The sequence below is a fragment of the Mustelus asterias genome, chromosome 3, assembly GCF_964213995.1.
Source record: "Mustelus asterias chromosome 3, sMusAst1.hap1.1, whole genome shotgun sequence".
NCBI lineage: Eukaryota > Metazoa > Chordata > Chondrichthyes > Carcharhiniformes > Triakidae > Mustelus > Mustelus asterias.
Genome location: NC_135803.1, coordinates 92883033 through 92910249, shown reverse-complemented (window position 1 = coordinate 92910249; position 27217 = coordinate 92883033). Strand labels below are relative to the sequence as shown.

At 45.3% G+C, this 27217-nt stretch overlaps 1 protein-coding gene across 1 annotated transcript in view; it reads left to right on the top strand.

Annotated features, from left to right (window-relative positions):
• The first annotated feature begins 2667 nt into the window (after window positions 1-2667).
• abhd14b (abhydrolase domain containing 14B) overlaps window positions 2668-27217 on the top strand; it is a 598368-nt gene continuing 573818 nt past the window's right edge. Inside the window, exon 1 of the mRNA XM_078209342.1 lies at window positions 2668-2680. The gene's annotated coding sequence lies outside the window, so the exon portion shown is untranslated. The remainder of the gene's footprint in view (window positions 2681-27217) is intronic.

The following is a 27217-nucleotide window of genomic DNA, read 5'->3' as shown; positions in this document are numbered from 1 at the left end:
GACTACTGGGAAGACAGTTCTTGTATTGTCTTTGTGAATTTTCTCTGGATCCTCCAACAATAAAGGCTGCTGTTGATGTAATTTTCTTGATGGCCTTGCTAAACTGTGACAGCAGTTTTAGTGATTGGTATGGGGGGGGGGGGTGGGGGTCCCTGTGTTGCTCTGTCCCACCTACACTTGCACTTTAAGTGAACGCCCTATTCCTCAAAATGTACAACCTCCCATTTATCATGCTCCTTCACATGCACACACACATTGGGGTAAATATTCTGCAGGAATCATCACGGGCAAGATGGACAATTTGATTAAATGTTTAAAGGTCCATTAACCTTAGGCAGGAATTTCTGGGCGGCACAGTGGCACAGTGGTTAGCACTGCTGCCTCACAGCGCCAGGGACCCGGGTTTGATTCCCAGCTTGGGTCACTGTGTGGCGTTTGTACGTTCTTCCTGTGTCTGCGTTGGTTTCCTCCGGGTGCTCCAGTTTCCTTCTCACTGTCTGAAAGACGTGCTGGTTAGGTGCATTGACCTGAACAGGCGCCAGAGTGTGATGACTAGGGGAATTTCACAGTAACTTCATTACAGGGATAATGTAAGCTTACTTGTGACTAATAAATAAATAAACCTTAAACTTTATAAATAGACTTCTGGTCGCAGGGTGGCCATGACCCCAAAGTCCCACCTGTTAGGAGAATTTTCCCGTTCCGCCCCCACCACGGGAATTGTAGCAGGTGAGGGATGGACCATGGAAAGATCCAGTGACCTTGGGCAGGGGTTTCCACTTTTGGGGTGAGTGTGGCTGGAAAGTCCCACCCCTTGTGTCCGTTTCAGCTAAACAAAAGAAATGACAGCCATTCACTGGTTCATTCCTCAGAGCAAAGCCTTGACAAATCAAAATCTAGCTGCCCATTTTAAATTTCAGACAGCACTTGGCAGTTAACTATCAGTCAACATCAACTGGTGCATTCTCCGTGGCAATGCCTCCACTTGCCAACCAATCAGAATCACCTTGTCATACAGTATAAAGCTGTTGTTTCCCCCTGCATTTGTGTTCTTGTGGTTGTCCTGATGAGTGCAAGATGAAAAGCTTTGACAAAATATCTTTTCAGCAATACTCAAGTTCTGTACTACCAAAGGACGAATAGTGCAATTGAGATGAAGTCACAGGTTCTGATCCACTCACTGGTTTTTGGGTTTTCTGCCCAGAATAATAATAGGGTCTAAGTCTGCTTTCTTTAACTTACCTGCACTTAGAAAGATTTATAAACATACACACCAGGGGCCCTGTTCCTGAATCTCCTCAGACTGTATCGTTTAGTTTTTATTGCCTCACCTCCTTCTCTTCATCCAGAGGAATCATTTCACATTTCTCTGCATTAGTTAACATCTGCCATGAGCCTGCCTGTCAGAGTTTACAGCTGGAATTTTACCGCCTGGCCCGCCCTGGAATCGCGGCAGGCGAGGCTCACAGAACGGAATTCTCCATTGGCAACGAGTGGGATTTTATGAGCCTCGCCCGAGCGAGATCATAAAATTCCGCATTACGTTCCCCTGAACTCTCCACCTCACATTTCCAAGCTTTGTGCCATCTGCAAACTTGGAGCTGACGTCTTGTTCACACGAGTGGAACCACTGCTATCCAACAAAAGGAGAATTGCTCTGAATATTCAGGAACACCACAGCAGTCTGATACCATTTTGTCACTATCTCTGCAATCCAATGGACCTCTAATTTTGCACCAAAAATATAGTGTGTTATTTCTACAAGTTCTCATACACAACATCTACTGCACTTCCCCCGCCTGTTACTTCATCAAAGACCTCAATCAAGTTAGTCAAATGTGATATCCCTTTAACAAATGATAATTGACATGATATTCCAGAGATGTGAGTCCATAATCCAGGGTGACACTGCAGAGCAGCAATCGGGGAAAGCAGCGCTCCGACCCACACAGATACACACACACACAGACTCTCATACACTCACAGTCTCACACACACAGACTCACACACACACAGTCTCACACACACACACTCACACACAGCCACTCACACACACTCACACACACACACAGCCACTCACACACACTCACAGACTCACACTCACACACACACACACACGCTCTCTCTCACACACACACTCTCACACACACATACACACACTCACACACACACTCTCACACTCACACACACGTTCTCTCACACACACACACTCTCACACACACATACACACACTCACACACACATACACACAGTGATTGTCACTTTACTGAGAACTGCCTCTATAAATCTGTGAAATGATGGCTGGAATTTTGGGGCTGGTGACATTGGGAAAATTGCAGAAAAAGCCAAAAGAGCAGACTCCCGACCTCTCCTCAGCTCCTTCTGTCATCCCAGGGAGGGGTTGGGTGGGAGGTTAGAAACCTCTGTGGTGGAGGAAGGAAGCCAGTTTAAAATTAAACAGGAATTACGGCAGTTTCTGCTTTTCCCAGCAGCAGGGTACACGCACTGGCCGGAATTGTCCAGCCGTTCACACTCAACCAGATCTCCACTCACTGCAACGGGACCGGAGAATCCCAGTTGCGGGCGAGGTCGGAGAATCCCAGTTGCGGGCGAGGTCGGAGAATCCGGCCCGATGTCTCCCCAGCTGGCCTGGTTAGTGAGGGCGAGTCAGAAGCAGCAAATCATTAAAACTGGCATCTCAGCATTTGGAAAGGGGGAACTAGAAAGTCAGAAGTCAGCTACAATCAGAAGCTGGTGCTGACACGAGCAGATCATTGCGGTTTATCTGGGCGGTTTGGTGAAAAGAAAGCAGTTTGATGCCATTTTCTTGGCAGTCATTTGGAACACCTTTGAAAGGTCATTGCCCTTTCTGCCTATGCGCTTACACAAGGGCACAGGCTCCAGTGTTGGGGGCGGCGGTGAGGGAGGATGTGCAGTGCCCTCGAGCTCAGCCATCACAACCGCAAGAGCAACTGTGAGGGGAGCAGCATTTTACACTGGAACAGGCTATCTACAAACAGCAGAGGGAAGGACCACAGGCCCTGACCAAAGTGCAGCCCTCAGCACAGGGTCTCTCAGCCTAGAATCAGAGTACCTGGAACCTCCAGACTGCAGTTCTGGAATCAGGTGGTCACTGACCTCTGCATCCTCATGGAGGGAGGTCGAAGGTTAGGTCGAGCAGGTGATCACCCATTCTCTGTGGCCATCAATGTGACTCTCGAGATGATTGACTGGGCTCATACCCAGGGGTCATTCCCCACTGTGCCAATTGTTTAGATGTAGAGATGCCAGCGTTGGACTGGGGTAAACACAGTAAGAGTTTTAGCAACACCAGGTTAAAGTCCAACAGGTTTGTTAGGTAGCAAATGCCACTAGCTTTTGGAGCGCTGCTCCTTCGTCAGATGGAGTGGAAATCTGCTCTCAAACAGGGCACAGAGACACAAAGTCAAGTTACAGAATACTGATTAGAATGCGAATCTCTACAGCCAACCAGGTCTTAAAGATACAGACAATGTGAGTGGAGGGAGCATTAAGCACAGGTTAAAGAGATGTGTATTGTCTCCAGACAGGACAGCCAGTGAGATTCTGCAAGTCCAGGAGGCAAGCTGTGGGGTTTACTGATAGTGTGACATGAACCCAAGATCCCGGTTTAGGCCGTCCTCATGTGTGCGGAACTTGGCTATCAGTTTCTGCTCAGCGACTCTGCGCTGTCGTGTGTCGTGAAGGCCGCCTTGGAGAACGCTTACCTGAAGATCAGAGGCTGAATTCGATATGCGCCATCCTCTTCACGGGCATTCAGCCTCTGCCTCTGCCACAGCCAGGCTGCAGAAGGAGGGTCCCCCAAGGGACCGGGGGTTGGGTGAGCTTGGGTTGGGGGGCAAGGTGCTGAAACTGAGAGTCTTCCCCAGGATGGGGATCTCATGCAGGACTGCCCCTTCTAGCCCGGGGAAAGGTGGAGATCACTCTCAGCATGGTGATCTCAGGCAGCTTTCAGTTCAAAATCTATGTAAATGTTGTGGTTAGAAAAGAGAAAGTAAAACCTCATAAGTGATCCAACCTGTCAATCAAAGGCAAAATGCTTATAATCTTGCAGTTAAGAACATAAGAATAACTTGAAAGACATTCAATGAGAAGGGAAAGAAACAAATAAAACTCCTGGCTCATGGGTAAGTGATCCAACCTGTCAATCAAACCACGTCAAAGGGCCAGGCACCAGATGCTACTCTTTCAATGTTAAAGGGGAAACTCCCCATTGAAACTTAATCGTTGTTGTCCATCTAAGTACGTCACAATGCTATGAGAGAAAGCAAGAGGCTCTCCTTGGTAAAACTGACAGGTCCTTTCTGTAAGAGCATTTTAAATTCTGTCTATGCAAACAGAAAGAACATGTATGCACATTGCGCCTGATTCAGCTAAACAAAATAAGTGACAGCCATTCGCTGATATATTCTCCAGGGCATTGCCTTGACCAATCAGGGTCAAGCTGCCTATCTTAATTTTCAAACAATGCTTGGAAATTAACCATCAGTCACCATCAACTGATGCATTCTCCATGGCAATACCTATATCAATCAGCATTCACTTACCAACCATTCAATATTCTCTCATGCAGTATAAATTTCCCCTTATATTGGTATTTTTGTGAAGTGTCCTGATGAGTGCAAGATGAAAAGCTTCGACAAAATGACTCTTTTTTTAGCAGTCAAGATGGTGGAGTTCTTCAGGGGAGTATCCTCAGCCCAACCATCTTCATCAATGACCTTCCTTCCATCAAACGGTCAGAAGTGAGGAATGTTCGCTGATAATTGCACAATGTTCAGCACCATTCATGACTCCTCAGATACTGAAGCAGCCCATGTCCAAATGCAGCAAGTCCTACAATGTACAAGTCAGGAGTGTGATGGAATACCCTCCACTGCCAGGATGGGTGCAGTTCCAATATCATTCTGCAAGCTCAACACAATGGGGGACAAAGCAGCCCATCTGACTGGCAGCCCATCCACCACCTTAAACGTGCATTCCCTCCCCAATTGATGCACATTGGCAGCAGTATGTACCCCATCTACAAGATGCACTGCAGCGGCTCACCAAGGTTTCTTCAACAGCACCTTCCAAACTCACAACCACTACCATCTAGGAGGATAAGAGCAGCAGATACCTGGGAACACCATTACCTGGATGTTCCGCTCTAAGTTACTCACCATCCTAACTTGAAAATCCATATCTGTTCTTTCGCTGTCACTGGGTCAAAATCCTGGAATTCCCTCTCTAACAGCACTGTGGTTGTTCCTACACATCAGAGACTGCAGCGGTTCAAGAAGGCAGCTCACCATCAACTTCACAAGGGCAATTCGAGATGGGCAATAAATGCTGGCCCAGCCAGTGACACCCACATCCTGTGAAAAATAAAAAAGCCTCCTGAATGATCTAGTTTAATTTGAAGATTGAACCATCTCGTTCCAGGTACTCCACAAGCAGGAATACATTCTTGTATTTACCTCATCCAATCACAGAATCAGTTATAGATTTGTTATGCTGTATAGTTTTAAGGAGATATTTATAAATTTGTGTGACACAGACTGGGTCACAATATTGGGTTTATAGCTAATGTTTCCATGTAGTCCCAGCTTTACCTGTTTTCTTTCAAATAATTTATTTTCCTTGTTAAGTTCTGGATGTATGTTTAATTGAAACATAAAAATAATTTTACAATGAACTTCTCATTATTACATGTTCATCCTGGCATAACACAGAATTCAATTGTCTCTGGTCTAAGCAATAAATGAGCAATATGTACCTCTCCATTCATAAACCTTTATTCATATAGCATATACAGCATAAATATTTAATTATGGAACAAAACAACCAGCAAACATTCACTGTTTAATACTATAAATGCTGTCATTGACATCAAGTTGCATATCACAAAACAGTACACAAAGATACAAAGAAAACATATTAAATGACAATGAGCTAGCAAGAATTTTCAATCGAGTTTCAAGTGGGCAATGGCTGCCTGACAGACAGTGAGAGGAATGGATATTTTACTGATTTATACGGGGGGGGGGGGATATTTTAATGATACATCGAGGCTGTGATATATTACCCAATGATGTGACAAGTTACTGAGGGTATGAAAAGTAAAGTAAAGTTTATTTATTCATCACAAGTAGGCTTACATTAACACTGCAATGAAGTTACTGTGAAAATCCCCTAGTTGCCACACTCCAGTGCTTGTTCAAGTAGACTGAGGGAGAATTTAGCATGGCCAATGCACCTAACCAGCACATCTTTCAGACTGTGGGAGGAAATCAGAATACCCGACGGAAACCCACGCAGGCACGGGGAGAACGTGCAGACTCCGCACAAACAGTGACCCAAGCCAGGCATCAAACACGGGTTCCTGGCGCTGTGAAGCAGCAGTGCTAACCACTGTGCCACCGTGCCACCCATGATATGTTATTGAGGGTGCAATATATTATTGAGGGTATGATATATTACTGAGGATGTGATATATCACTGAGGTTGTGATATATTACTGAGGGTGTGTTATATTACTGAGGGCATGGTACATTATTAAGGATGTGATATATTACTGAGGGTATGATATATTACTGAGAGTGTGATATATTACTGAAGGTGCGATATATTACTGAAGATATGATATATTACTGAGGGTATGGTGCATTACCAAGGATGTGATGCAGGGTGTGATATATTGAGATTGAGGGTGTGATATATTACTGAGGGTGTGGTATATTGCTGAGGGTCTGGTACATTACCAAGGTTGTGATATATTACTGAGGGTATGAGAGATTACTGAGGGTGCAATCTATTACTGAGGGTGTAATATAATACTGAGGATATGGTGCATTACCAAGGATGTGGTACATTACTGAGGGTGTGATATATTACTGAAGGTTTGATATATTATTGAGGATGTGATATATTACTGAGGGTACGATGCATTACTGAGGGTGAGATATATTACTGAGAGAATGGTGCATTACCAAGGGTGTGACATATTATCGGGGGTATGATATATCATTGAGGGTATGATATATTACTGAGGGTGTGATATATTACTGAAGGTGTAATATATTACCAAGAATGTGATATATTACCGAGGGTGTGGTATATTACTAAGGGTGTGGTATATTACTAAGGGTGTGGTATATTACAAAGGGTGTGATATATTGCTGAGGTTGTAATACATTACTGAGGGTGTGATATATTACTGCAGGTGTGATATATTACTGAGGGTGTGATATATTACTGAGGATGTAATACATTACTGTGGGTGTGATATAATACTGAGGGTGTGTTATATTAGCAAGGATGTGATATATTACTGAGGGTGTGATAAATTGCTGAAGGTGTGATATATTACTAAAGATGTGTTAATTTAGCAAGGATGTGATATATTACTGAGATTGTGATATATTACTCAGGGTATGATATATTACTATGGGTGTGATATATTACTGAGGGTGTGATATAGTACTGAGGGTGGGATATATTGGCATGGATGTGATATACTACTGAGGATGTGATATATTACAGATGCTGTGATATATTGCTAAGGGTATGATATACTACTGAGAGTGTGATATAGTGGTGAGAGTGTATTATATTACTGTGGGTGTGATGTATTGCTGAAGGTGTGATATATTGAGATAAACAGGAGAAGAACATCCAGCAGAGGCAGCAGAGAGACTTCACCGAGGAGCATTCTGGGAAAAGTCAGCATAGTCACCTTGGCTATATAGTGGGTAGCAGAAGAACTGGTGTCAAGGAGCGGTTAAGCCCAAGACACTACATTTATGTTTCCTTCCCTCCTTCCTCCTCTAATCAAAAAAAAGGGCACTGTGAGAAGGACAAGCAAGGTAAAAGCAAGGTGTGGTCTTGCCCTGCTGCAGTAGTAGAAGACACCAGGGAAAGAGCTGATTGGTAAGTCGAAAGGTTGGATAAGTATTTAATAATTTTATCACTTGTAGTCTCAGAGGAAATTTCTGTGGTTTATAATTTGTAAAGGTTATATTCGGTAGTAATGAGGAGCAGGAAAGAAGGGCCCTAGAGAATTGGATATAATCTGAAACAAAACATCTTTCAAAAGTTTAATTTAAAGGGATAAGACATGACAAGAGAGCTCCAAGCCGTGGTCTGCTCTTCGTGCTTCATGTGGGAGGCCGGGAACATTTCCAGTGCCCAGGCCAGCTCCTGGAGCTGGAGCAGTGGTTGGGGACACTGTGGAACATCGGTGAGGCAGAGAGTATCATGGATAGCACATATAGAGAGGTGGTCACACTGCAGGCTCAGACTCCACACGCAGGAAGGGAATGGTTGACCACCCAGAGCAAGAGAGCTAGGCAGACAGTGCAGGAATCTCCTGTGGCTTTTCCCCTGCAAAACAGATATACCATTTTGGATACTGTTGAGGAGAATGGCCTTTCAGGGGAAAACAGCAACAGCCAAATCCGTTACACCATGGTTGGTTCTGCTGCAGAGGGGAGGAATAAAAAGTGTGGGAATGCAATAGTTATAGGAGATTCAATTGTAAGGGGAATAGATAGTCATTTCTGTGGCCGCAAATGAGACTTCAGGATGGTACGTTGCTTCCCTGGTGCTAGGGTCAAGGATGTCACGGAGCGGCTGCAGAAAATTCTGAAGGGGGATGGCGAACAGCCATTGGTCGTAGTACACGTTGGTACAAACGACATAGGTCAAAAATGGATGAGATCCTAAAGCAGAATATAGGAAGCTAGGAAGCAAGCTGAAAAGTAGCACCTCAAAGGTAGTGATCTCAGGATTACTACCTATGCCATGTGCTAGTCAGAGTAGACCAGCAGAATACATAGGATGAATATGTGGCTGAAAGGTTGGTGTGAGAGGGAAAGTTTCCTAGGGCATTGGGACCGGTTCTGGGGGAGATGGGACCCGTACAAACTGGAGGGGCTACACCTGGGCAGGATCGGGACTGATGTTCTTGGGGAGGGTACTTCTTAAAGTGGCTGCGGAAGGTTTACACTAATATGGCAGAGGATGCGAACATTTGCAAAGATTCAAACAAGGGGGAATTAAGAACAAGAGGAAAAGACAGTAAGAAGAATAAGGAAAGTTATAGGCAGGGAAATCAAGGGCCAGAGTCTGATAAGGACCGAGTAAAAAATAGTAGGAAAGGGAAAAGAAATGTTAGAAGTGCCCACCTTAAGGTTTTGTGCTTGAATGCTTGGAGCATTCAAAACAAAATCAATTAATTAGTTGCACAGATAGATGTAAAGGGGTATGATATAGTTGGCATTATGGAGACTTGGCTCCAAGGTGACCAAGGATGGGAACTAAACATTGAGGGCTATTCAGTGTTTAGGAAAGACAGACAGAAAGAAAAAGGTGGTGGAGTTGCATTGTTGATTAATGATGAAATTGATACAATATTGAGGAAAGATATTAGCATAGATGATGTAGAATTTGTATGGGTCGAGTTAAGAAACAACAAGGGCAAAAACATTGGTAGGGGTGGTATACAGACCAGTAAACTGTAGTGGTAATGTAGGAAAACACATTAGACAGGAAATCAGAGATGCATGTAATCTGTGATTATGGGCGACTTTAATCTGCATACAGATTGGGAGAGTCAGATTAGTCACAGCACAATAGAAGAGGATTTTCTGGAGTGTATGTGGGATGGTTTTCTGGAGCAATACTTTAAGGAACCAACAAGGGAGCAGGCCATCTTGGACTGGGTGTTGCACAATGAGAAAGGATCAGTTGGCAAACTAGTTGTGAGAGAACTCTTGGGGACAAGTGACCATAATATGGTAGAATTCTTTGTCAAGGTGGATAGTGGTATAATTGATTCTGAGGCAAGGGTCCTGAATATCAACAAATGTAACTATGATGGTATGAGGTATGAATTGGCCATGATGGACTGGGAAACATTACTGAAAGGAAAGGCAGTGGATAGGCAATGGCAAACATTTAAAGAATGAATAGGTGAACTCCAGAAGTTGATATTCCTGTTTGGTGCAAGAGTGGTAAGGGAATTGTGGCTAAACCATGGATTACAAAGGAAATTAGAGATAGTATTAAATTCAAGAAAGAAACATACAAATTGGCAAGAAAAAGCAATAGGCCTGAGGATTGGGAGCAGTTTAAAATTCAGTAAAGGAGGACCAAGGGATTGATTAAGAAGGGAAAAATAGAGTAAGCTGGCAGCGAACATAAAAACTGACTGTAAAAGTTTCTATAGGTGCGCAAAGAGAAAAAGATTAACAAAAACAAATGTAGGGCCCTGACAGTCAGAAACAGAGGGATTCATAACGGGGAATAAAAAAATGGCTGAGGAATGAAATTTGTATTTTGCTTCAGTCTTCACAAAGGAAGAAAGGAATAATATTCAGGAAGTGTTGAGAGAAGCATATTTTAGTGAGGAGCTGAAGGAAATCAGCATTAGTAGAGGCATGGTTTTGGGGAAATTGATGGGATTGAAGGTGGATAAATCTCCAGGTCCTGATATTCTTCATCCCAGAGTATTTAAGGAATTGGCCCTGGAAATAGTAGATCCATTGTTGGCTATTTTCCAAAATTCTTTGGACTCTGGATAGTTCCTACATATTGGAGGGTAGCTAATATAAACTCGCTATTCAAAAAGGGAAGTGGAGAGAAAACAGGAACTATAGACCAATGAGCCTAACGTCGGTACTGGGTAAGTTGCTAGAGTCTATTATCAAGTATTTCATAACGTGGCAGTGGTATAATCAGACAAAGTCAGCATGGATTTACAAAAGGGAAATCATGCTTGACAAATCTACTGGAATTCTTTAAGGATGTAACTAGTAGAGTTGACCAAGGAGAACGAGTGGATGTCGTTTATTTTGACTTTCAGAAGGCTTTTGACAAGGTCTCACATAACAGACTACTATGTAAAGTTAAAACGCATGGGATTGTCTTGAGATGGATAGAAAGCTGGTTAGCAGATAGGAAGCAAAGTATTGGCATAAATGAGTCTTTTTCTGATTGGCAGTCAGAATCCCTGATTGACTAGTGGGGTTCTGCAGGGATCTGTGCTCGGACCCCAACTGTTCACATTATATATTAATGATTTGGAAGAGGGAACTGAATGTATTCTTTCCAAATTTGCAGATGATACAAAGTTGGGTGGGAGGGTAAACTGTGAGGAGGATGCAGAGATGTTTCAGTGTGATTTGGACAGGCTGAGTGTGCATGGCAGATGCAGTATAATGTGGATAAATGTAAGGTTATCCACTTTGGTAGCAATAATAGGAAGACAGATTATTATTTGAATGGGTGTAAATTGAGAGAGTGGATACTCAACGAGACCTTGGAGTCCTCATGCATCAGTCGCTTAAAGTAAGCGTGCAGGTACAGCAGGCAGTAAAGAAGGCAAATGGAATGTTGGCCTTCATAGCGAGAGGATTTGAGTATAGGGACAGGGATTTTTACTGCAATTGTATAGGACATTGGTGAGGTCACACCTGGAGTTTTGTGTGCAGTTTTGGTGTCCTTATCTGAGGAAGGATGTCCTTGCTATAGAGGGAGTACAGCAAAGGTTTACCACGCTGATTCCTGGGATCGCAGGTCTGTCATATGAGGAGAGATCAAGTTGGTTAGGATTATATTCACTGGAGCTTAGAAGAGTGAGAAGGGATCTCATAGAAATTTATAAAATTCTAACAGGGTTAGACAGGGTAGATTCAGAAAGAATGTTCCCAATTGTGGGGGAGTTCAGAACTAGGGGTCATAGTTTGAGGATAAGGGGTAAACCTTTTAGAAGTCAGGTGAGGGAAAATTCTTCACCCAGAGGGTGGTGAATGTGTGGAATTCACTACCACCGAATGCAGTTCAGGCCAAATCTTTGTCTGATTTCAAGAAGCAATTCGATATATCTCTTGGGGTTAAAGGGATCAAGGGATATGGAGGGAAGGGGGGATTGGGATATTGAATTCAATGATCAACCATGATTAAAAGGAATGGCAAAGCAGTTTAGAAGGGCTGAATGACCTACTCCTGCTTCTAGTTTCTATGTTTCTATAATACTGAAGGTGTGACATATTAGCAAGAATGTGATATATAACTGAAAGTGTGATATATTGCTGAAGGTGTGATTTATTACTATGGGTGTAATATATTAATGAGGGTGTGATATATTACCGAGGGTGTGTTATATTACTGAGGGTGTGATATATTAGCAAGGATGTGATACATTACTGAGCATCTGAGATATTACTGAAGTATGGTATATTACTAAGGATGTGATATATTATAGAGTTTGTGATATAATACAGAGATTGTGATATATAACTGAGGTGTGATTCATTACTGAGGATGTGATATATTAGCAAGGATGTGAGATATTACTGAGGGTATGATATATTACTAAGGATGTGATGTATTAGTGAAGATGTGATATATTACCAAGGGTGTGGCATATTACTAAAGGTATGGTATATTACCAAAGATGCAATATATTTTTAAGGGTGTGTTGTCTTACTAAGGATGTGATATATTGCAGAGTTTGTGATATCTTACAGAGATTGTGATATATTACTGAGCTCTGATGTATTACTAAATTTGCGATATATTACTGAGGGAGTGGTATATTACCAAGAATAGGATATATTGCTGAGGGTGTGATATATTACTAATTGTGTGATATATTACTGAGGATGTGATATATTACTGAGGATGTGATATATTACTAAGTTTGTGATATATTATTGAGGGTGTGATATATTATAAGGGGTGTGATATATTAGTAAGGGTGAGATATATACGATGGGTGTGATATATTATTGAGGGTGTGATAAATTACTGAGAGTGTGATATTTTGCAGATAATCAGATAAATTACCAAGGGAGGGAAATATGAGCAGTGCCTGAAACCCGACCAAGAGCAGGATTTTTTACCAAGATGGAGGTTCCGAAGACCTGGAAAGGTCAGCACCTTACATTGCAGAGGGTAACATTGCTGCCAAACACTCCAAAACGGAGTTTTATGTTGCTGAGGGTGACATTACCAATTGAGTTTTACATCGCTGAGGATGACATTACCAATGGAGTTTACATATGCTCAGGTGACATTACCAGTGGAGTATACATTACTGAGGGTAGCATTAACAATGGAGTTTTACATTGCTGAGAGTAGCATTAGCAATGGAGTTTTACATTGCTGAGGCAACATTACCAATGGAATTTACATTGCCGAGGGTAAAATTACGAAAGGAGTTTATATTGCAGAGGGGAACATTTCCAATAGAGTTTACATTGCCGAGCGTAAAATTACCAAAGCAGTTTACGTTGCTGTGGGTGACATTAACAATGGAGTTTGACATTGCTGAGGTAACATTACGAATGGAATTTACATTGCCGAGGGTAAAATTACGAAAGGAGTTTACGATGCTGTGGGTGACATTACTCATGGAGTTTTACATTGCTGAGGGTGACATTAACAATGGAGGTTCACTTTGCTCTGGGTAACATTACCAATGGAGGTTTACAATTCTGAGGGTGACATTACCAATGGAGTTTGACATTGCTGAGGAATAACATTAACAATGGAGGTTTTACATTGTTGAGGGTGACATTACCAATCGGGTTTTACAATGCTGAGGGTTGCATTACCAAAGGATTTTTACATCGCTGAGGGTTACATTATAAATGGAATTTACATTGCTGAGGGTGACATTACCAATAGAGTTATACATTGCCGAGAGTGACATTATCAAATGGTGTTTGACATTCCTGAGAGTGACATTACCAATGGACTTTATATTCCTGAGAGTGACATTACCAATAGAGTTATACATTGCCGAGAGTGACATTATCAAATGGTGTTTGACATTCCTGAGAGTGACATTACCAATGGACTTTATATTCCTGAGAGTGACATTACCAATAGAGTTATACATTGCCGAGAGTGACATTATCAAATGGTGTTTGACATTCCTGAGGGTGACATTACCAATGGACTTTATATTGCTCAGGGCAGCAGTACCAATGGAGTTTTACCTTGCTGAGGGTAACATTACCGGTGGGGTTTATATTTGTTGAGGGTAACATTACCAATGGGGTTTTACAGTGCTGAAGGAAACATTATAAATGGCGTTTACATTGCTGAGAATGACATTATCACTTGCGATTAGATCGCTGAGGGTAACATTACCAATGGAGTTTACATTGCTGAGAGTAACATTGCCAATGGGGATTTACTATGCTGAGGGTGACATTACCAATGGAGTTTTACATTGTTGAGGGTAGCATTACCAGTGGAGTTTATATTTGCTGAGGGGAACATTACCAATAGAGTTTTACATTGCTGAGGGTGACATTATAAATGGAGCTTACATTGCTGAGGGTGACATTATCAAATGGAGTTTGACACTCCTGAGGGTGACATTACCAGTGGAGTTTGCATTGTTGCGCATACCATTATCAATGGAGCTTTACATTGCTGAGGGTGGCATTAGCAATGGAGTTTACATTGCTGAGGGTAACATTATCAATGGAGTTTACATTGCTCAGGGTGATATTACCAATGGAGTTTAACATTGCTGAGGGTGACATTACCAATGAAGCTTTACTTTGCTCTGGATAACATTATCGATGGAGTTTTACAATTCTGAGGGTAACAATACCAATGGAGTTTTACACTGCTGAGTGTAGAAGTACAAATAGAGCTTTACATTGCTGAGGGTAAAATTACCAATGGATTTTTACATTGCTGGGGGTAAGATCACCAATAGAGTTTTACATTGCTGAGGGTAACATTACCAATGGATTTTTACATTGCTGAGGGTAACATTACCAATGGAGGGTCTGATTTTACCATTTTGATTCTAAGTGCTGAATCTCGGCGCAATTCAGATCCGACTCGGAAATCTGCTTTCAGGTGCACTTGACTTGAAAAAAAAACTGAGTCTGAATTGCGCTGTGGGCGGGGCTTAGCGCGCCTGAAACGATCGGAGCTCTGAACTGCGCATGCGCAGTTAGAAAAAAATTTAAAATCGCGCTCCTGTCACATCGCTCCCGGGTTGGATAATGCCTCCCCCTAGGCCCCACAGACATTGCCCCACCCCCACAACATTACAGACCCACCTATCCCCCCACCCTCTGCCACCCAGAACAATCGCGGCCCCCTCCCCCTTTCCCCTCCACCGATCTCAGGCAGAGTGGCAGCAGACCCCCCCTTTCCCCCACTGATCTCACGCAGAGAGATCCACCCTCTCCCCTCCACCCTATAGATATTAGGCAGAGTGATCCCCCTCACCTCCACCCCGGATGCTCCCGCACAAGCCCCCATCTCCTCTGGACTCTGATGGCTGTGTGACACCTCCCTCTCTCTCCCCTGTCGCTAATCATTGAGGCACTCATCCACCACCACCATTCCCACCGTCCCCCCACACCACCCCCATCACCACCACCCCCCCCACCCCCCCAACCCCCCACCCTCCAGCAGCACACCTGCCAGTGCTCACTTGCTTTCCCCTCAATGCTAGTAAGCAAACTGCATGGAACTTGCTGGAATGCTCTGTCAAACTGCCTGCAGCTGATCTGCCTTAACAAGGGGCAGCTCCATAAAAAGAATGGACAGGCAGTGCAGGGGGAAAATGAGCTCACGACCATCTCCCCAATTTTCTGAGGATGACCTGGGGAGGCTGCTGATGCAGCAGAGGCGAGGCGGGACACCCTCTTCCCCCCTGGAGGACGCAGACCCAGGGGGGCTGATAGCAATGCGGCCTGGGAGGAAGTCGCCACCTCGGTCAGTGCCAGGGCACTGGTCCCCCCGAACCGCGAAGCAGTGCCGGAAAAAACTCAACGACCTCATCGTGCAGCAAGGATGAATGTTCCCCCATATCTCCCACAGATCCTCCCATTCCCAGCACCCAGCATTCCTCCAGCTCCTGACCCCCAAGCACCTCCGTCCTTTCCCCCCAATGAGCCCCACTGTGTTTGCCCTCTAAGGGTCACCACCTGATTCTCTGCATGAGTCACGCCACCATTTATTTCATGGCTCCTTCTGTCTCCACAGAAGAAGACCGAGCACAGCATCCGTGAGAGGGCGAAGACAGGGGGTGGTGAGCCAGACCTCCGGGTCCTCACCCCCTTCGAGGAGCAGGCACTGGAGCTCTCCAGAGAAGGGGAGACGCAGGCTGTCAGCGACAGCATGGTCGGGCTGCCGTCCAGACGTGAGCACCTGTCATTCCTACACTCACTTTGAGGCAACTTCTTGGGGGCACGGGTTTTGGGTGCAAGGGGCAAGGTTAAAGGAGATGTACGAGGCATGTTTATTTGCATAGAGAGGGTGCCTGGAACTCACTGCCGGGGGAGGTCGTGGATACAGACACGATAGGGACATTTAAGGGGCATCTCTACAGCTATCTGAATGGGATGGGAATAGAGGCATATGGCCCCCGGAAGGGTAGGGGCAAACCTGGTCGCTACAGGGTTGGGGCCGAAGGGCCTGTTCCTGTGATGTAATTTTCTGGGCTCTTTGTTCTATGTTCAATGGAGACATGTGATTCATATGTTTGGCATCCCAGATTCCTCTCCCTCCCTTGCACTTAACCTTGTGTCCTGTGTTTCAGGGACAGATCCTGATGCCCCAGGGCCTTCTGGACCGCAGGCCCTGGTTACAGCTCCCATCCATCCTGGGAACGACAGCTCGGACGAGTCCTCGGAGGATATGGGTGAAGGGACCTCCGAGGGTGGCACCGTTTATCCGTCAGCTTCTACCTCACAACTCACCATCGCAGAAACTGACACGTCGTGGGTCCAGTTAGTGTTGAGGCTTCTGTGTCACAATCTGGTGAGCACGACACATCTGCTGATGTACATCGGGTGGAGGAGGGAACGTCCGAGGCCTCTGGCATGCGGGAGCCTGCCGGAGGCGAGGACTCAGCTGGCCCCAGGCTACATGCTGGACCTCAGAGATCACTTCTCCTTCAGCTGCTGGAGATGCAGCAACAGAGCCAGGGAATGCAGGAAGAGCTGACAGCAACACTGGACCAACTGCGAGGCTGTTGGGAGGAGTCCCAAGGCTTTCAGGTGGACCAGCTATTACCTGTCTTGCATGGTTCCCAGGCCAACACTGCAAGGGTGGCGTCTGCAGTGGAAAGCCTGGGACAGGGGTTCCTCACCATGAATGACAGGCTCCAAGCAATGGCCGAGTCACAGCAGGCCACAGCTGAGGGACTGAGCAGGCTTCTCGAGATTCTGTGGCCCATGGCTGAGAGGCTCGAGAGCTTGCAGGAGACCCAGCGGGACAGCACTGACACAACGGGCAATGGCAGCAACCCTTGAGAAGGTGGCCCAGTCTCAGAGAGCCATGGCTGAGGGCTTGCAGAGTGTGGGCCAATCCCAGAGGGCACTTGCTGCGGCCATTGAGAGATGGCCCACGACTCAAGTGGCCATCGCGGAGGGGTTGACCACCATGGGTAGGACGCAGGTGGTCCTCCAGGACTGGCAGTGCCAGGTGACACCGGAGCTTCTGGACCTCACTGCAGAAGCACCAGTGTCCCATGGAGTGACCCAGGGGCCAAAAGGGACCCCAAGGGAGGAGGAAGGGCTCGTGCCAGGAGACTGTGGCTATGGCAACACCTTCTGACTCCCCCCTTCCTGACACTGGGGCATCTCAGGGGCAGCGGGATTAAGAGGGTGTCATGAAAACATCCCAGACCCCTGGAAGCGGGCCAGGGCCCTCAAGGTCCAGGGCCTCCAGAGGACACCCGCCACGCCCATCACAGGCTACAGGGCGAAGTAGGCAGCTGACCCCCTCCACCTCCGATGTACATTCTGGGGAGTCACTGAGACGTAGTGGTAGCCATGTAAGGTTAGGAAGTTGTAGTTGCACTGAGATGCACAGGTGAAGGGCTGCACTCGTTAGAAAGATATGTAAGCACCTTAATGTTTTCTTTTCACAAGTTTTTATGTTCCAACAGCTTATCTGAACGCCGTTATTATAAATAAATGTTTTCTCCCAACAACCACCTGCGAACAAGTTGTCTCGAATATGATTCCTGCCCCATTGACGATCACCCGATGGATGCCTCATGGTGATATCAGTTGGAGTGTCCCCTCAATGCGGTGTCACTGAGAAAAGGAAGCCATTGGTCTCTCATACCCCATGAGCGATGAGCTCCCGTCCCCCACCCCACCCGTCCCAGGCCTTGTATGGGGGTTTCGGGTCCCTTATCCACTAGAGAGACGTAGGCCCAGGTGTCAGCGTGCATGTGGAGCTCAGGTAGGAGTCAGACTAGTTTGCACCAGGGCATCATCAGAATGGTGCTTAGTGAGTCGTCATCACCCTCCTGCCTGCCACAAAACTCACGAACACGGAGTACCCAGGCCCACGACTCTGGTGTGACAATGTGCAGGATAAATGGAAGGCATTTTGGGGGGTGGGGTGAGGGGGGGGGCGGGCGGGGGGTGGTGGAATGGAACCCACAATCACCATCCCCTAGCGGCTGAACTGCCTGGTTATCAGAGCCTCCCTTGCTGCCCTCGCATGCCTCAGCTGAGATGCCAGCCCTCCACCGCCTGGCTGGTGTTCCAAGGCGTTCTCTTCCTCCTCTTCCTCCTCCTCCTCTTCTTCCTCCTCCTCCTGCTGGGCATCCTCCCCAGTGACGGCCGGCTGGTCATCCTCCATGTCCTCTTCCTGCTCCAAGAGGTCACCTTGCTGCACAGCCAGATTGTGCAAGGCACAGCACACCACCACTGTGCGGAAGGAGATCAGGGGGCTGTCCTGGAGGGCCCCTCCAGATCGGTCCAAGCACTGGAATCGCATCTTGAGGAGCCCAATGCACCTCTCTACTGTCGCACGGGTGGCTACATGGGCCTCATTATAGCGGGTCTCCGCCTCAGTCACAGGACTCCGCACAGGCGTCATCAGTCATGTCCGAAGCAGGTAACCCATATCACCCAGGAGCCACCCCCGCAGCCTGGACTCCTCCTCAAATGCTTGCGGGATGTCCGAGCTCCTGACAATGAAGCTGTCATACACGCTGCCTGGATATCTGGTGCAGACGTGCATGATGGTCATATTGTGGTCACACACAATTTGTACATTCAGGGAGTGGAACCTCTTCCTATTAACAAACTGTCGTGGATTCTGTAGGGGGGCCCTGAGGGCGACATGGGTGCAGTCGACCGCCCCCTGCACATTCGGCATCCCTGCAATTGCAGCGAACCCTGCAGCCCGGGCTCCCTGATGGGCATGGTCCAGGTTAAATTTGATGTACTGCCCAGCCCGGGCAGACAGGGCTTCAGTGACCTGCTTGACACACGTGTGCACTGACGACTGGGAGATTCCACAGACATCTCCACTCGGGCTCTGGAAGGAGCCAGTCACATAGAAGTTCAGAGCGGCCGTCAATCTGACAGTCACCGAGAGTGGGTGCCACCTCTGCCTCTAGGTGTCCGGTCCTGCAACGGGTTGCACAGGTGTCGCATGGTATCCTTTCGCAGTCGGAGACGTCGGCGGCATACGGTGTCCGACATCTCCTCGAAGGACACTTTTGCTCGGAACTGCTGGGGTCTCTGCTCCCTCCTTCTCCGAAGCCCCCGCTCTGGGTGAATGGCGGCCACCTCCTGCCTCTGATGGTCGTCTCCCTCCGGTCCTGCAAGTGGTACGGCCCGGGCCTCCTGTGCCTCCAATTCTTCCTCCAGTTTCTCCTCCTCAGCTCCAGCAGCAACCAAAATACAGCAAGATCGATTGATTGCATTGCAAAAGCCATCTCGTCACTCCGAAAGGGAGGGGGGGGGGGGGCGGGGGTGGGGGGAGATGGAGATGAATAAATGTGGAAGTCATGCAACACTGCTTGCCCCTAGCACATCAACAATCACAGCCCCCCCCCCCCCCATGCCCTCCAATTCCCCGAGCCACATGCTCCCTACAATCACAGACCCCCCCATGCCCCCAATCCCCCCAGCCACATGCTCCCTACAATCACAGACCCCCCCATGCCCCCCAATCTCCCCAGCCACATGCTCCCCACAATCACAGCCCCCCCATGCCCCCAATCCCCCCAGCCACATGCTCCCTACAATCACAGCCCCCCCCCCATGCCCCCCATGCCCCCCATTCCCCCAGCCACATGCTCCCCACAATCACAGCTCCTGGTAAAGTTGAGAGGCTGCAGCAGTGCTATCTGCAAGGGCTTTGTGCTCATCCTTCAGCCTGAAGTGAGCTGAGTGCACTGGGACCCAGCAGCACTGCAAGACCCGAGGTCAGTGCTGAGACTCAGGTCCGTGCTGCAAGACAAACATCGGAGACCCTGCAGAGCAACAGACCCCCACCCCCCACATACTCACAGAGCCGCCACCGACCCGAGACAGAAAATGGCCGCAACAACAGGACACCCGTGAGTAGCAGAAAGCCATTGGACGCCATGCACTTACCTCCTCGCCAACCCGCACTGATGAAGCACCCGAATCAGACTTTTATTTAGCCTGTCTATTTCGCGCCGATTCTGGATTGGCGAACGCGGTGGTAAAGGGGGAAATGCTGATAAAGTTGGACGGGCAGCTCATTAATTCAATTGAAATGCATGCAAATGCATTTAAATCGCCGTTGCACCCGTTTCGGGTGCGAATCAGACCGCGGCCATCCCCGGGCCTCGATAAAGTGGCCACCTGCGTGGACGCGGGCGCAGATCGCGTTAATGGCCTCATGCCTGACTTTACCACGTTTCGCAGCTCAAAAATGGGCACGAGGCAATGGTGAAATCAGGCCCGGAGTTTACATTGCTGAGGGTGACATTACCAAAGGAGTTTTACATTGCTGAGGGTGACATTACCAATGGAGTTTTACATTGCTGAGGGTGACATTACCAATGGAGTTTACATTGCTGAGGGTGACATTACCAATGGAGTTTTACATTGCTGAGGGTGACATTACCAATGGAGTTTACATTGCTGAGGGTGACATTACCAATGGAGTTTTACATTGCTGAGGGTGACATTACCAATGGAGTTTACATTGCTGAGGGTGACATTACCAATGGAGTTTTACATTGCTGAGGGTGACATTACCAAAGGAGTTTTACATTGCTGAGGGTGACATTACCAAAGGAGTTTACATTGCTGAGGGTGACATTACCAAAGGAGTTTTACATTGCTGAGGGTGACATTACCAATGGAGTTTTACATTGCTGAGGGTGACATTACCAATGGAGTTTACATTGCTGAGGGTGACATTACCAATGGAGTTTTACATTGCTGAGGGTGACATTACCAATGGAGTTTACATTGCTGAGGGTGACATTACCAATGGAGTTTTACATTGCTGAGGGTGACATTACCAATGGAGTTTACATTGCTGAGGGCGACATTACCAATGGAGTTTTACATTGCTGAGGGTGACATTACCAATGGAGTTTTACATTGCTGAGGGTGACATTATCAATGGAGTTTTACATTGCTGAGGGTGACATTACCAATGGAGTTTTACATTGCTGAGGGCGACATTACCAATGGAGTTTTACATTGCTGAGGGCGACATTACCAATGGAGTTTTACATTGCTGAGGGTGACATTATCAATGGAGTTTTACATTGCTGAGGGTGACATTACCAATGGAGTTTTACTTTGCTGAGGGTGACATTACCAAAGGAGTTTTACATTGCTGAGGGTGACATTACCAATGGAGTTTACATTGCTGAGGGTGACATTACCAAAGGAGTTTACATTGCTGAGGGTGACATTACCAATGGAGTTTTACATTGCTGAGGGCGACATTACCAATGGAGTTTTACATTGCTGAGGGTGACATTACCAATGGAGTTTTACATTGCTGAGGGCGACATTACCAATGGAGTTTTACATTGCTGAGGGCGACATTACCAATGGAGTTTTACATTGCTGAGGGTGACATTACCAATGGAGTTTTACATTGCTGAGGGTGACATTACCAATGGAGTTTTACATTGCTGAGGGCGACATTACCAATGGAGTTTTAAATTGCTGAGGGTGACAATAACAATGGGGTTTGCATTGCCTAAGGTAGAAATACCAATGGAGTTTACATCGCTGAGGGTGATATTACCAATGGAATTTACATATGCTCAGGTGATATTACCAATGGAGTTTTACATTGCAGAGGGGAACATTTCCAATGGAGTTTACATTGCCGAGGGTAAAATTACCAACGGAGTTTATGTTGCTGTGGGTGACATTACTCATGGAGTTTACATTACTGAGGATGATATTATCAATGGAGTTTTAAATTGCTGAGGGTGATTTTACCAGTGGAGTTTTACATTGCTGCAGGTGATATTACCAATGGAGTTTTACATTGCTGAGGGTGATTTTACCAGTGGAGTTTTACATTGCTGCAGGTGATATTACCAATGGAGTTTTACATTGCTGAGGGTGACATTACCAGTGGAGTTTTACATTACTGAGGGCAACATTATCCATGAAGTTTTAACGTTGCTGAGGGTAGCATTACAAATGGAGATTTACATTGCTGAGGGTGACAATATCAATGGAGTTTACATTGCTGAGGGTAAAATTTCTGAGGCTGACATTACTAATGGAGTTTACGTTGCTCAGGGAAGCATTACCAATGGAGTTTACATTGCTAAGAGCAACAGGACCAATGGAGTTTTACATTCCTGCGGGTGACATTACCAGTGGAGTTTTAGGTTGCTGAGGGCGACATTACCAATGGAGTTTACATTGATGAGGGTAACATTATAAATAGCGTTTTCATTGCTGAGGGAGACATTACCAATGTAATTTTACATTGCTGATGGTGGAATTATCAATGGAGTTTTACATTGCTGAGGGTGACATTACCAATGGAGCTTTACATTGCTGAGGGTGACATTACCAATCGAGCTTTACATTTCCGTGGTTAACACTACCAATTAAATTTTACATCGCTGAGAGTGACATTACCAAGTGGAGATTTACAATGCTGAGGGTGACATTCCCAGTGGAGCTTACATTGCTCAGGGAAGCAGTACCAATGGAGTTTTACATTGTTGAGGGTGACATTACCAATCGAGCTTTACATTTCCATGGGCAACACTACCAATTAAGCTTTACATCGTTGAGAGTGACATTAACAAGTGGAGATTTACATTGCTGAGCATGACATACCCAGTGGAGCTTACGTTGCTGAGGGTATCATTGCCAATGCAGATTGACATTGCTGAGGGTGACATTACCAATGGTGATTTACATTGCTGAGGGTGACATTACCAATGGAGTTTTGCATTGCTAAGGATAACATGACCAATGGAGTTTTAGATTGCTGCGGATGTCATTACCAGTGCAGTTTTAGGTTGCTGAGGGTGACATTATCAATGCAGTTTACATTGCTCAGGGTAACATTACAAATGGAGTTTTAAATTTCTGAGGGTGTCATTACCAATGGAGTTTTACATTGCTGAGGGTGACATTACCAGTCGAGCTTACTTTGCTGAGGGTGACATTACCAATGGAGGTTTACATTGCTGAGGGTGACTTTATCAAAGGAGTTTTACATTGCTCAGGGTAGTATTATCAATCGAATTTACATTGCTGAGGGTGTCATTACCAATGGAGTTTATATTTGCTGAGGGTCACATTACCAATGGAGTTTACATTGGTGAAGGTAACATGACCAAGGGAGATTTACGTTGCTGAGGGTGACACTACCAATGGAGTTTTACATTGCTCAGGCTGACATTACTTCTGGAGTTTTTCACTGCTGAGGGCAACATTCCACATGGAGTTTATATTGCAGAGGGTGTCATTACCAATGGAGTTTTACATTGCTGAGGGTGACATTACTAATGGGAGCTTTACTTTGCTCTGGGTAACATTACCGATGGAGTTTTACAATTCTGAGGTTGATATTACCAATGGAGTTTGACATTGCTGAGGGTAACATTAACAATGCAGTTTTACATTGCTGAGGGTGACATTACAAATGGAGATCTGAGGTAACAATATCAATGGAGTTGCTGAGCGTAAAATTACCAATAGAGCTTTACATCGCTGAGGGTAAAATTACCAAGGATTTTTAAATTGCTGAGGGTAAGATCACCAATGGAGTTTTACATTGATGAGAGTATCATGACCAATGGAGTTTCACATTGCTGAGGGTAACATTACCAGTGGAGTGTACATTGATGAGGGTTACATTACCAGTGGAGTGTACATTGATGAGGGTTACATGATCCATGAAGTTTTACATTGCTGAGGGTTGCATTGCCAATGGAGATTTACATTGCTGAGGGTGACATTACCAATGGAGTTTTCATTGCAGCGGGTAACATTACCAATGGGGTTTTCCATTGATGAGCGTGACATTAGCAATGGAGTTTTACACTGCTGAGGGAGACATTCCCAATGGAGTTTATCATGCTGAGGGTCACATTACCAAAGGAGTTTTACACTGCTGAGGGTAACATTATAAATGGAGTTTACATTGCTGAGGAAGACATTACCAATGGAGTTTTACATTGCTGAGTGTGATATTACCACTGGGGTATTACATTGCTGAAGGTGACATTATAAATGGAGTTTTACGTTGCTGAGGGTTGCGTTATAAATCGAGTTTTGATTGCTGCGGGTGACATTATCAATGGAGTTTTACATTGCTGAGGGTAACATTATCAGTGGAGTTTACAATTCTGAGGGTGATATTACCAATGGAGTTTACATTGCTCAGCGTAGCATTACCAGTGGACTTTTAAATTGCTGAGGATGACATTACCAATGGAGTTTTACATTGCTGAGGGTAACATTATAAATGGTGTTTACATTGCTGACGGAGACATTGCCAATGGAATTTTACATAGCTGATGGTGACATTACCAATGGAGTTTACACTCCGGAGGGTGTCCTTACCAAAGGAGTTTTACATTGCTGAGGGTAACGTTACCAAACGAAATTTATGTTGCTGAACATGACATGACCAATTGAATTTTACATTGCCGAGTGTGACATTACCAATGGAGTTTACATTGCTGCGGGTAACATTGCCAATGGAGACTTACACTGCTGAGGGTGACATTACCAATGGAGTTTACAAAGCTGAGGGTGACGTTACCAATTGTGTATGGACTGCTCGGTGTAGCATTACCAATGGAGTTTACAATTCTGAGGGTGACATTACCAAGGGAGTTTTACATTGCTGAGGGTAACGTTATCAGTGGAGTTTACAATTCTGAGGGTGATATTACCAATGGAGTTTTACATTGCTGAGGTAACACGATCAATGGAGTTTTACATTGCTGCGGGTGACATGAGCAGTGGAGTTTTAGGTTGCTGAGGGTGACATTACTAATGGAGTTTTACATTGCTAAGGATGACATTAACAAAGGCGTTTTACATTGCTGAGGATAACATTATAAATGGCGTTTACATTGCTGAGGGAGACATTACCAATGGAGTTTTAAATCACTGGGGGTAACATTACCAAACGAGATTTACATTGCTGAGTATGACAGTACCAAATGGAGTTTTAGATTGCTGAGGGTAACAATATCCGTGGAGTTTACATTGCTGCGGGTAACATTACCAATGGCATTTTGCATTGCTGAGGGTAACATTATCAATGGAGTTTACATTGCTGAGAGTAACATTGCCAATGGGGTTTTACATTGCTGAGGGGATTTTCCAATGGCGTTTACATTGCTGAGGGTAACATTATCAATGGAGTTTACATTGCTTAGGGTAACATGACCAATGGAGTTTTACATTGCTGAGGGTGACATTACCAGTGGAGTCTTAGGATGCTGAAGGTAACATTACCAAAGGAGTTTTACATTGCTGAGGGTAAGATTTCCAACGGAGATTTACATTGCTGAGGGTGACATTACCAATGGAGTTTTATATTGTTGAGGGTGACATTACTGTTGGAGTTTACAAAGCTGAGGATGACAATACCACTGGAATTTACATTGCTCAGCGTAGCATTAATAATAGCGTTTTACATTGTTGAGGGTGACATTACCAAAGGAGGTTTACATTGCTGAGGGTAACATTATAAATGGCGTTTGCATTGCTGATGGAGACATTACCAATGGAGTTAAATTCCTGAGGGCAACATTTCCAATGGAGTTTTAAATGCTGAGGGTAACATTACCAAATGAGATTCATGTTGCTGAGCATGACATTACCAATTGAGTTTTACATTGCTGAGGATGACATTACTAATGGAAATTACATTGCTGAGGGTAACACTGCCACTGGAGTTTACATTGCTGCGGGTAACATTACCAATGGAGTTTTAAATTGCTGAGGGTACCATTACCAAACGAGATTTGCATAACTGAGCGTGACATTACCAATGGAGTTTACATTGCTGAGGGCGGCATTACCAATGGAGTTTTGCATTGCTATGGTTAACATGAGCAATGGATTTTTACATTGCTGCAGGTGACATTACCAGTGGAGATTTAGGTTGCTGAGGGTGACATTATCAATGAAATTTACATTGCTGAGGGTAACATCACCAATGGAGTTTTACATTGCAGAGGGTCACATTACTAATGGAGTTTTACAATGCTGAGGGAGATATTACCAAAGGAATTTTACATCGCTGAGGGTAACATCGCCAATGGAGATTTACATTGCTGAGGGTGACATTAGCAAAGGAGTTTTATATTGCTGAGGGTAACATTGTAAATGAAGTTTACATTGCTGAGGAAGACATTACCAATGGAGATTTATATTTCTGAGGGTGACATTACCAACAGAGATTCACATTGCTGAGGGTGACATTAGTAAATGGAGTTTTACATTGTTGTGGGTGACATTACAAATAGAGTTTTGCATTGCTGAGGGAGATAATTCCAGTGGAGTTTTACATTGCGGAGGGTAGCATTACAAATGGAGGTTTATATTTCTCAGGGTGACATTACCTATGGAGCTTTACATTGCTGAGGGTGATTTTCCATTGAGTTTATATTGCTCAGGGTAGCAATACCAATTGTGTTTTACATTTCTAAGGGTAACATGACCAATTGAGTTTTACATTGCTGCGGGTGACTTTACCAGTGGAATTTTAGGTTGCTGAGGGTGACATTACCAAATGGAGTTTATATTGCTGAGGGCGAGATTACCAAAGCAGTTTTACATTGCTGAGGGTAATATTACCAACGGAGATTTCCATTGCTGAGCATGACATTACCGGTAGAGTTTGCATTGCTGAGGGTAATATTAAAAATGGAGTTTTACATTGTTGATGGTAGCATTACCAATGG